Genomic DNA, 12,989 nt, shown 5'->3' on the forward strand with positions numbered 1-12,989 from the left:
TAGCGCGAGAATTTTACTGCCACCGTTGTATCTGGTTGTCTTTTTAAAGACAGATCACATGCTATGATTTTTTGTGGCGGATATTCTTGAGTTGAGGTTGATTTCGTGTAATCGAATGTACTATCTTTTAGTAAAGTCGTCCCAGGAACGCAACTCATCAATATTGGCAATAGCATTTTAAAGTCTTCTATTTTAAAATGTATAATACATGTCTGAATTGCCGATATAAACGAGTCAGATTAAATAAATTATTAGAAGAATTTTTTACTAATCAACAACATTTTTGTTTAATCTAGTATTATTTTATATTTTGACGACACCCGACTTGGGCGTCGAAACGTTAATAAAATCATTTCTTTGGTAAAGGTGGCTTATTTCCCATTGAAAATAGTTTATTATAAAAATTCCACAAGAAAATAGCTTCAGAACAACATTAAATCCCTTTTGACTGTGAGAAATCACCAACCAACTCCTTTGTTCTAAGTTCTGGTGATCCAAGTAACGCTTCATTTCTTTTTTTATTCTTTGTGTGTATAGAATATGGAAACTGATACGATTTTTATGGCTGCCTAGGTCGTTCTAACAATAAGCACTTTGTAAAATTATCTATATTTTGATTTATAAAACATCCTATGTCATTCTTGAAGCTTCCATTCCTGCCTTTGTTCAATTCTAGTCCAGAAAACATATTTATCCCCTGTTTTGTAAATATTATATTATGTAAAAATGAATAAACATTTTCAATTTCGTTGCAAAACGAAAACACAGCCGAGCCATATTCTAGTCCAATCAGAGAGTGCTGCAAGCACCCCTACCGGTTTCGAAACTTATTAGTCTCTCATCAGGAGGCACATATGCTGCTCTCCCCGATCCAACCAAAACAAACCCCAGCGTGCAGTCCCGGATTGCAACGAACGAAATGGCATAGATGCCCTAGCGGCAACTGCTACCAAAAAGACTAAGTTTTCACTCTAATAGCATATAGAACAACATAATGCTATTCTACACCCCACCAGAATGAAAACAATGGGAACCTTCTCTGGTTACACCTCCGAGGCTTCTACAATTTGCAAGCCATACGGATGCTGAGACTAAGGAAGATGAGGGAATTCTACAATTTACAATTCAATGGCATATAGAACAACATAATGCTATTCTACACCCCACCAGAATTGGGACGTTCGTTGCAATCCGGGACTGCACGCTGGGGTTTGTTTTGGTTGGATCGGGGAGAGCAGCATATGTGCCTCATGATGAGAGACTAATAAGTTTCGAAACCGGTAGGGGTGCTTGCAGCACTCTCTGATTGGACTAGAATATGGCTCGGCTGTGTTTTCGTTTTGCAACGAAATTGAAAATGGTTATTCATTTTTGATTTACATTTACTCTGTGTGGAGTATGAAGGGAACCATTCTCGTTGAAACTTTACCGCGCTGAGCAGATGGGACGTGAATTGTAAATTGTAGAATTCCCTCATCTTCCTTAGTCTCAGCATCCGTATGGCTTGCAAATTGTAGAAGCCTCGGAGGTGTAACCAGAGAAGGTTCCCATTGTTTTCATTCTGGTGGGGTGTAGAATAGCATTATGTTGTTATATATGCCATTAGAGTGAAAACTTAGTCTTTTTGGTAGCAGTTGCCGCTAGGGCATCTATGCCATTTCGTTCGTTGCAATCCGGGACTGCACGCTGGGGTTTGTTTTGGTTGGATCGGGGAGAGCAGCATATGTGCCTCCTGATGAGAGACTAATAAGTTTCGAAACCGGTAGGGGTGCTTGCAGCACTCTCTGATTGGACTAGAATATGGCTCGGCTGTGTTTTCGTTTTGCAACGAAATTGAGAATGGTTATTCATTTTTGATTTACATTTACTCTGTGTGGAGTATGAAGGGAACCATTCTCGTTGGAACTTTACCGCGCTGAGCAGATGGGACGTGAATTGTAAATTGTAGAATTCCCTCATCTTCCTTAGTCTCAGCATCCGTATGGCTTGCAAATTGTAGAAGCCTCGGAGGTGTAACCAGAGAAGATTCCCATTGTTTTCATTCTGGTGGGGTGTAGAATAGCATTATGTTGTTCTATATGCCATTAGAGTGAAAACTTAGTCTTTTTATTATATTATGTGTTTAAAATTAAAAACATTAGAACTGCGAATATCTAAATTTATATTTTTTTAAATTCTCGGAGGGGGCCATGGCCCCCTCCCTGGATCCGCCCTTGTCTTGGGAAAAGATGTTGCAGATTTAAGTTGTAGAGGGAGATGGTTGTATAGTTTTTTTTTTGCAGAATATAACATAGATTTCTTTACTAACTCACTGGACGGGATCGGTAAATAGATGTCAAAGGTAGAATAGTCATATCTAGGTCTTGCTAGAAAGACGTTTAGAAGTAGAATGTAGAAGTAGAAGTAGATGTTTATGAATTAAACAAACAGTTTCTAAAATATGTAAAGAAGGTAGTGTTAGAATCCTGTGATCTTTGAAGTAGCTTCTGCAATGTGTTGTTCTTCTGAGGCCAAACAGACATCTTATTGCTCATTTTTGTAATTTAAAAACAACATCGGATTGGGCAGCTGTACAAGAACCCCAAAAAGAAAGACCATATCGAAGATGGGACTCGAACAAAGAAAAATATATTATTTTGGAAGAGACTAAATTCATTTCCTTCGAAACAGATCTTATTTTAAAGCAAGCTGAGGATAGTTTATTGCTTAGCACATTGATATGAAGTGGCAATTTAAGGTTGCTATCTAAAAAAATACCAAGAAAATTTACAGAATCAACGATACTGATCTGGCTGTTATGAAGAGGTAAAGGTTGACAAGCTCCTTTATAGGATAATGCTACTGTTTTATCTACGTTAAAAGAGAGCAAATCAGAATCATACCAGGATTTTATTGTGAGTAGATCAGAAGTTATAGTAGCATGAAGAGTTGCGATATTTGAGTTGCTCCAAGTGATGCTGGTATCATCAGCAAAAAGAAAAACTTTTCCATCTATTTTTAAACTAGTGATGCCATTGATAAAGATAAGGAAAAGTAGAGGACCCAATACTGAACCTTGTGATACCCCACATACAACATTTTTGAGACGAGAGTTTGTATCATTTGCTCTAACCAGTTGTTTCCTATTATCCAAGTAAAATTGAAAAGAAATACCTCGAATTCCATAGAAGTCTAGTTTTTTTATTAAAATATCTTGATATACACAACCAAAAGCTTTGTCATAATCACAAAAAACAGTGGCAGTGTGCAGATTATTGTTTAATGCTTGATAAACCTCATGTAGTACAGAAAACATGGCATCGGTGGTACATTTATTATTTAAAAAGCCTAACTGATTTTGTGATAAAATGTTGTTATCAACGAGAAAGGACATAAGTCCGGCTTTTATAAGTCTCTCAATAATTTTGGAGAGTACCGCTAGTAATAAGTCTATAATTGCAGGCATTACATTTATCACCATCCTTTTGAAGAGGAATATTGATGGATGTCTTTAGGCACTCTGGAAATTTACCATTCTCAAAAGAATCATTAATTGGAGAGATAAGGACTCCTAACACATTTTCTGGGAGATTTGAGAAAATTTTTATGGATAGACCATCGGTACTACAGGAACATTTGCTTTTGATACTAATGATTTTTTGGATCAGTTCAGATTTATCAACTGGTCTTATAAAGAATGAATTCGAGACCTTTATTGAATTAGGGAGATAGGAAATAAGATCTCCTTGTGACACAATAGTCGATGTTATATTTTTACTCACATTAACAAAGTATTCATTTAGATTTTCTGGGTCTGGAAGGGAAAATGTTTGAGCAGTGTGGATTTTATTTCGAAGATCGTTTATTATGGACCAAGTTTCTTTTCCAACACTTTCAGAGCTTCTCAGACGATTTTGATAGTACAATTTTTTAGCTGATTTTATAAGTGTGCCCTGTACTTGGTGATATATTCAGTAATAGAGACGTTTTGGTAGTAAATTTCTTGATGTAAATCAAAGGGATTAAGTGGATTAAAGGAAATGTTTCATTGAAGATACAGACAACCTTATTCAAAAAGTAGTATTCACATTTCAAATGCGAATACTAATGATGTGAAATGTGAAATGTTTTCAATTCACATTTCAGCATGGTTAAACAGCATACAAGAAATTTCACAATTGTAAGGTTTTTTGAGGTGCAGTATGCACCCTCATATGAATTTTCAAATTATGTGCTAGACGAAAATGCTTAAAACAAATTTCACATTTATAAGGCTTTTTACCAGTGTGTACACTCAAATGTTTTTTTAAAGTACCAGATTCACTAAACTGTTTAAGGCATATTTCACACTTGTACGGCTTTTCTCCAGTATGCACTCTCAAATGTGAATTGAAATTGCTTGCTTCTCTAAATTGTTTGAAACAAATATCACACTTGTAAGGCTTCTCGCCAGTGTGCACCCTTAAGTGATTTTTCAAATCGTGTGCTTGATTAAATTGCGTAAGACAACTTTCACACTTAAAAGGCCTTTCTCCAGTGTGCAGTCTCAAGTACTTTTTTAAACTTCCTGACTCAATAAAATGCTTAAAACAAATTTCACACTTGTACGGTTTTTCTCCAGTGTGCACTCTCAAATGTCTTTTCAAGCCAGTTGCTTTACTAAACTGCTCAAAACAAATTTCACACTCCAGTGTGCACTCTTAAATGGAGTTTCAAAGAATATTTTCGAGAAAATTGCTTAAAACAAATATCACATTTATAAAGCTCTTCTTTAGTCAAAAGGATTTTATGTGTATTTAAATTATTTATGCCACAAAAATCTTTAGAACAAACAGAATCTTTTAATGTCACTTCTTCAGACTGTAGACTTATCTGTTGTTTTTTACTAAATGAAAATTCTGGTAACATTTTCATATTATCCATTCTGTTCTTCTCGGAAAAATCTAAAATAAAAAATAACTGATGTAAGCAATATATTATAGAGAATATGATAGAGACGGTTCCATGACATCTCGTAACGCGACAGTTCGTAACCGGACAGTTGGTAACGGACAATTCGTAACACCGACAGTTTGTCACGGCGACACTTCGTAACGGACAATTCGTAACCTCCAAATTGAATTATTCTGTTTATTGTTGTTAACGTGGAAAATATATAACTGTTATTACAGTTATAAATGAAATTATGTTTATCAATTTAACGAATCAGTATCAGGATAAACATTTTTAAGGCATTTCATATTTCCTGTTTCAGAATATAATAAAAGTAGTTAAACCAAGTATTAAAGTATTACAAGCTATCCCTCATCTTATCAACTATAACCGCGTTGATTGAATGTCCCAAAGCTATTACCAATCACAAGGTTTATTATAATAACAGGTAATTATAATCTTTCCTTTACAAAATGTTTATTTAAAAAGTTTGGAATGTCTAAAGACGGTTGTCAGATTAAAGATTTCAGGAATTAAGTACTTCATTGTTCCTTTTTCTAGGTATATGCAAATTTAAGCAACAATAAGAGTGATAAAACTTTAATGTTAAAAGTTTCTATGTATTTAAATAAATTTGTTTGTGTTTAAAAAATTTTAATATATATTCTGAAACACGAAATATAAAATGTGTTAAACATGTTTATCCGTACTGATTCGTTAAATTGATAAACATAATTTCAATTATAACTGTAATAACAGCTAGTTTCCACGTTAACAAAAATAAACATAATAATTCAATTTGGACGTTACGAATTGTCCGTTACGAATTTGTATAGTTACGAACTGTCGCCGTTACGAACTGTCGCTGTTACGAATTGTCCAGTTACAAACTGTCGCGTTACGAGGTGTCTGGTCACGGATAGAGACATTGGCTTACAAAATAAGAGCTAATCAGTTAAGTACAACAAAGGGAGCTATGAATATACAGGGTGTAACAATAATTCAGGTCATAAATTAAATCACATTCTGGGACCAAAAATAACTCGATTGAACCTAACTTATCTTTGTACAAAATGTGCACATAAAAAAGTTACATCTCTTTGAAGTTATAAAATGAAATTCGATTTTTTCAATATATCGAAAACTATTGGAGATTTTTTATTGAAAATAGACACGTGGTCTTCTAATGGTAAGAACATCTTAAAAAAAAATAACAGTGAAATTTGTACACCCAAAAATCCCCCCCCCCCCAAACTTTTGTGTACGTTTCAATATAATTATTATTGTGGTACCATTAGTTAAACACAATGTTTTTAAAACTTGTTGACTCTTAGTATTTTTTCGATAAGCCAGTTTTTATCGAGATGCAGCTTCTTTTTTTACATAATGTTTACATAAAAATATTTTATGGGCGTTTTGTTCCTTTAAACCCCCCAAATGTTTGTGTACATTCCAATTAAACTATTATTGTGGTACCATTACTTAAACACAGTTTTTTTAAAACTTTTTTGCCTCTCATCATTTTTTTCGATAAGCCACCTTTTATGAGATGTGGCTTCTTTCAAAATATGCCTAAAATATGTAAATTATAAATAAATTTTCAGATTATTAACACGTCTCTATAATCGTACTTAACCAAATATATATGTGGATTCGCCAACTATTCAAAATATCCCGATAAACACTGGCTTATCGAAAAAGTACTAAGAGGCAAAAAGTTTTTAAAACATTGTGTTTAACTGATGGTACTAGAATAATAATTTAATTCGAACGCACAGAAAAGTTTGTGAGGGTTTAACACATTGCGTGCCACGGTTTAATCGGTAGGAATACTCTCAGGGACCACGGCATATCGACAGCAAGAAAATCATACGTGTACATATATCAAAAATAAGCGACGTGACCCCTTTCAAAATATCTGTGTATCTCATATATCAGCGACGTGGCACGCAATGTGTTAAGGGAACAAAGCGCCCATAAAATTTTTATGGGGTGCACAAATTTCACTATAATTTTTTTAAGATGTTCCCGCCATAAGAATGCCACATGTCCATTTTCAATAAAAAATCTATAATAGTTTTCAATATATTAGAAAAATTCGATTTTCATTCTGTAACTTCAAAGGGCTGTAACTTTTTTATGTGCACATTTGTACTGAGGTAAGTTAGGTTCAATCGAACTATTTTTGGTCCCAGAATATGTGATTTATGACCTGCATTTTTGTTACACCCTGTATAGCTAGTTTTAGATAATGTGAGCATGTAAAGGTTAAAATAAATTCATTTTTTTGTGAATAGACGGTTTTGGAGATAAATCCCGAAACAGGTCGATTTTTATTTTTAAATTATGCTTTTATGGCATGTATATACAGGGTGTCCCAGACTAATTTAGCCATGCTATATCTCTTAAACGAATAGAGATTTTCGAATGGGACAAAAAATGATCTATTCTACTTGTAATACACTTTAATATGACGTAGAAAAAATTCATCCCCCAAATATTCATCCCTTAGTTACAACCCCTAACTTTTTTAATAGCACCCTGTATATTTTTTATAGTTTTGGATGTGGTCTTCTATCGTCTATTCATCAACGGTTTGTAAATAATGAAGAAATCAATTTATTTTTTATTTTTGTTTATTAAGTGTCCCAGACTAATTTATCCAGACTATATTTCTTAACAAAATAGAGATTTTTTAAAGGGACAAAAACTGGTCTATTCCATTTGTAATACACTTTAATATGGCGAAGAAAAAATCATCCCCTAATTATTCATCCCTTAGTTACAACCCCTAACTTAAATTTTTTTAATAACACCCTGTACATTTTTTAGAATATTTAGGCCACATTACCAGAGGTGCGAAATATGAGATATTAAGGCTCATAATGCAAGGTAAAATAAAAGGTAAAAGATCTATAGGTAGAAGAAGAATTTCCTGGCTGAGAAACTTCAGAGAGTGGTATACAAAGTTGCAGCTCAGTAGATCTTTTCAGAGCAGCCGCCAATAAGGTACGGATAGCTGTGATGATAGCCAACCTCCGATAGGAGAAGTAGTCTGGGCTGATTATCGGAAAATAGGCCATTTTTGGGAAAAGTTATTTACCAGCAATTTTATTGCTGGAATCGAAGCTTATGATTAAACATATATATTAATAATATAGGTATGCAAAATCCGCAGATAGTCTGCTACTTTTTTTATTAACAAAATGGCGCCCCCAAATTGTTTTTTTTTTTTCAATTTTTGCTCCATAACTTCGAACATTTTAACTTTACACCAAAAACACCCTAATAAAAATTCACCGAAATTAAATTCTGCATAACGACATGTTTTTCCCGATCTGCTCCGACGAAAATTTTCCTTGGAAAATGCGGGTTTTCCCAACAAAATCTCTAATTTTCAAATAAAGTTTTAGGTAAGTAATTATTAATCAATAATTAAATAAAATAAATAAAATAAATTTCGACCACGAGTCAGGATTCTGTTAACCGAGATACTATAGTATCAAGCGGCGCCGCTAGGAGGAGCTTCTCCAACAATGCGTCTCAGAATACTTTAAGAACACTTGGTCATTTTGTACTCTAAACCGAGTAAAGCATGAAAAAGAAAAAGAAAATAATCGTTTTCGTTTTGATTCAATTCGAGTCTCTTGCCATCCTCTGACACGGTGTTTCTGGATCTTTATCCTTTATCAAAGAGGCTATTGCAAGTAGACTGAATTGAATCAACTCGAGACGAAGAAGAACTGCATCTATTAAATAATTAAATAACTTAGTGACATCAAAGCTTTCTTGGTATAGATTGTAATTCCAGAAGCCGGTGAAAATTAAACGAATATTTTAGCAAGAATTCAATTGTTAATTAACAATTTACGATCGCAATAATAACCAAAATAATCATGATACATTGATCAAACTTATAAAGATTATAAAGATGAGATGCTTATTTAATATTTTATCGACAAAATATAAATTTTTCGTTTTTTTGCATAATCTTTGAATTAAAAAAAAATAGTTATAATACGCTGGTCTAATTAGTAAAGTATAAAGAAAGGTTATTTACCAGCAATTTTATTGCTGGAATCGAATATTATGATCCTATATAATATTAATAATATAGGTATGCAAAGTCCGCAGATAGTGTGCTACTTTTTTTATTAACAAAATGGCGCCCTCAAATCGTGTTTTTTTCAATTACCCACATAACAATGATGTTCGCATCATGTTCTAAGCATATCCTACCAACATTCGTCGAAGTATATCCTTTTTAGTATATGCGTAGTACAAGCATAGCATGTACCATAAAAAATATTCTAAATTTCATGTTCTTTGCATGTGCCTCAAAGAATATTCTTGCACCGAATATACTGAGCACATTCGGGTACGTAGTATCTCGGAACGTTCGTAAAAGTTTATTCTTAGAATATACCTTAATCGAATATTCTTAGTATATGCGTAAGTATATGCAAAAGTATATACTTAACACATACCTACTTGTATATACTTTTAAAATATCTAAAAAATAATATACTGTATGTACCTACCTATAGGAAGAAGAATAATGTGAGCCTATAGATTATCAACTTCGAATAATTAATAAAATTTATGTATTTTAGTAGGTACTACTGAACTATCTAATTCATTTTTTTAAACCGTTTTAATTGTATGGTAAAAAGTTTAAAACTTAATTCTATTGTGAAGAAAAATGAGAAACTCTCGTTTCGTTTTCAGTTGAATTGAAATGAATATACCATTTTGATTTGAGTAGTTTATACCATAAGTGCCATAAGTAAAATAATTTTCGGGAATCCGGAAACGGCCATTCATTGTCATTCTGACCCTTGCATTGCATTTTATACCTGCACAAGGGAAGGGGGTAGGTAACAAAAGAGCAAAATATGAAAATAGTTTCCAGTCAGTTATGCATTTATGTCTACGATGTTAGGTAGGACCAAGTATTTCTAGCTACAAGGACTAAAACATTTTTAAGAACATAAAAAGCAGTTTGAAAATAATAAATTCATATTGGTACTTCAATATTTCCTAAATACCTAGTAAGTAAAAGTATGTATAATGTATATAGATACCTATAAATTTTAGTAATTTACATACATATTATAATATATTTGGCTATTATATAATTATATAAGCAGCATTTTTATTTTGATGTGCACATAATAACTAAATATATTACTTATATTTTATATATAGGCTACTTATCCATATAATATTTATTATACATAGGTACCTATATAACTAACTAAAGTTTATATATTTTATACTTACTTTTTACGTAATATTGTAGAATGTAATATCTACATTCTCATATGCAATTAGAATATGTAAATATAATATATTAGTAGAACCAAAGAATACTAACACACCCTGTGGGTGTGTTAGTATTCTTTGGTAGAACCTATAGGATGAGATTGGGTGATGTTGAAAACATACTTCTGAGAAATACAGCACATCCTTGGAATATTCTTCCCATATACTAAAAATATGTGCGATAGTACATTCTAAGTATATACATAGAAGGTATATAGCACTTCCTTGGAATATTCTTCCCATATACTAAAAATATGTACGATAGTACATTCTAAGTATATAACTAGAAGGTATATAGCACTTCCTTGGAATATTCTTCCCATATACTAAAATATGTGCGATAGTACATTCTAAGTATATAAATAGAAGGTTTATAGCACCTCCTTAGAATCTTCTAAAAAGTATGTTCTTGGTATATACTGAAAAGAAGTGCGGTAGTACATTCTAAGTATATACATAGAACGTTTAAGTACTGTAATGTAGTATATACTCAGTATATGCTCTGCACATTCGCAATGGTAATTACGCATATTCTAAGTATATACTTTTTCTGAAAAGTATGTTCTATGAATCTACTAAGAACATGAAATTGTTATGTGGGTATTGATCTATAACTCCGAAGATTTTAACTTTAAACCAAAAACACTCAAATAAAAATTCACCCCAATTTAATTCTACATAGAGGCATGTTTTTCCCGATTTGCTCCGACGAACATTTTCCTCGGAAAATGTGGGTTAATGATAAGTAATTATCTACCAATAATTAAATAACTCAGTGTCATAAAAGCTTTCTTGGTTTAGATTATAGTTCCAGAAGCCGGTGAAAATTAAACGAATATTTTAGCAACAATTCAATTGTTAATTAATAATTTACGGTCGCAATAATAAGCAAAATAATTACGATACACTGATCAAACTTTGAAACCTTATAAAGATGAGATGCCTCTTTAATATTTTGTCGACAAAATATAAATTTTTAATTTTTTTAAATAATCTTTAAATGTTTTAAAAAAATAGTTATAAACAAATTAAGGTTTCTCAGAAAATTTTCATTATATTCTAATTTTAAAAAATAGGTAAAATGCGTATTTCAAAGATCTGAAAAGATGAAAATCTTAAACTTTTTTGCAGCCATTTGCAAAAAAGTTATGAAACAGCAAATTTAATACGATTACTACGTTGTTTATAATTTTGTTTAATTCGCGTGTCAGTCGATTCGAGTGAACATTTTAGCTCCGGCTCTGTATGAAGCCTACTCTCGCACTAAAAATTACAAAAAAAAACATTTTTAATCTTTGATTAAAATATAACAATTGAACTAATGTTTGATATTTTTTGAGAGTAATTAGTTTGTACCATAAACTCACTTTTAAGCTTTTAAACAATTAAAACAAATTATAAACAACGGAGTAATCGTATGTTTACTTTGCTGTTTCATAACTTTTTTGCAAATGTTGGACAAAAATTTTAAAGCATTCATTTTGAAGACCTTTGAAATACGTATTTTAAGTGTTTTTTAAAATTATAATATAATAAACAATTTCTGAGAAATGTTAATTTGTTTATAACTATTTTTTTAAACATTTAAAGATTATGCAAAAAAAAAGAAAAATTAATATTTTGTCGACAAAATATTAAATGGGCATCACATATTTATAATCTTTCTAAGTTTGATCAATGTCTTATAATTATTTTGGTTGTTATTGCGACTGTAAATTGTTAATCACCAATTGAATTGTTGCTAAAATATTCGTTTCATTTTCACCGGCTTCTGCAGTTATAATCTATACCAAGAAAGCTTTTATTTCACCAAATTATTTAATTATTCATAAATAATTACTGGCCCAAAAACTTTATTTGAAAATTCGAAATTTTGTTATGAAAACCCACATTTTCCGAGGAAAATGTTCGTCGCAGCAAATCGGGAAAAACATGCCTCTATGTAGAATTAAATTGGGGCGAATTTTTATTTGAGTGTTTTTGGTTTAAAGTTAAAATCTTCGGAGTTATAGACCAATAATTAAAAAAAAAACACGATTTGTGGCGCCATTTTGTTAATAAAAAAAGTAGCAAACTATCTGCGGACTTTGCATACCTATATTATTAATATTATATAGGATCATAATATTAGATTCCAGCAATAAAATTGCTGGTAAATAACCTTTCTTTGTACATTACTAATTCGACCAGCGTATTATAACTATTTTTTAATTCAAAATTAAAAGATTATGCAAAGAAACGAAAAATTTATATTTTGTCGATAAAATATTAAATAAGCATCTCATCTTTATAATCGTTATAAGTTTGATCAATGTTTCATGATTATTTTGGTTATTATTGCGATCGTAAATTGTTAATTAAACAATTGAATTCTTGCTAAAATATTCGTTTAATTTTCACCGGCTTCTGGAATTATAATCTATACCAAGAAAGCTTTGATGTCACCAAGTTATTTAATTATTGATTAATAATTACTTACCTAAAACTTTATTTGAAAATTAGAGATTTTGTTGGGAAAACCCGCATTTTCCGAGGAAAATTTTCATCGGAGCAAATCGGGAAAACATATCTCTATGCAGAATTTAATTGCGGTAAATTTTATTTTGGGTGTTTTTGTATTAAAGTTAAAATCTTCGGAGTTATAGAGCAATAATTGAAAAAAATACAATTTGTCGGCGCCATTTTGTTTATAAAAAAGTAGCACACTATCTGCGGTCTTTGCATACCTATATTATTAATAAATAGGATCTTAT

Source organism: Diabrotica virgifera, chromosome 6 (assembly GCF_917563875.1).
Source record: "Diabrotica virgifera virgifera chromosome 6, PGI_DIABVI_V3a".
Lineage (NCBI taxonomy): Eukaryota > Metazoa > Arthropoda > Insecta > Coleoptera > Chrysomelidae > Diabrotica > Diabrotica virgifera.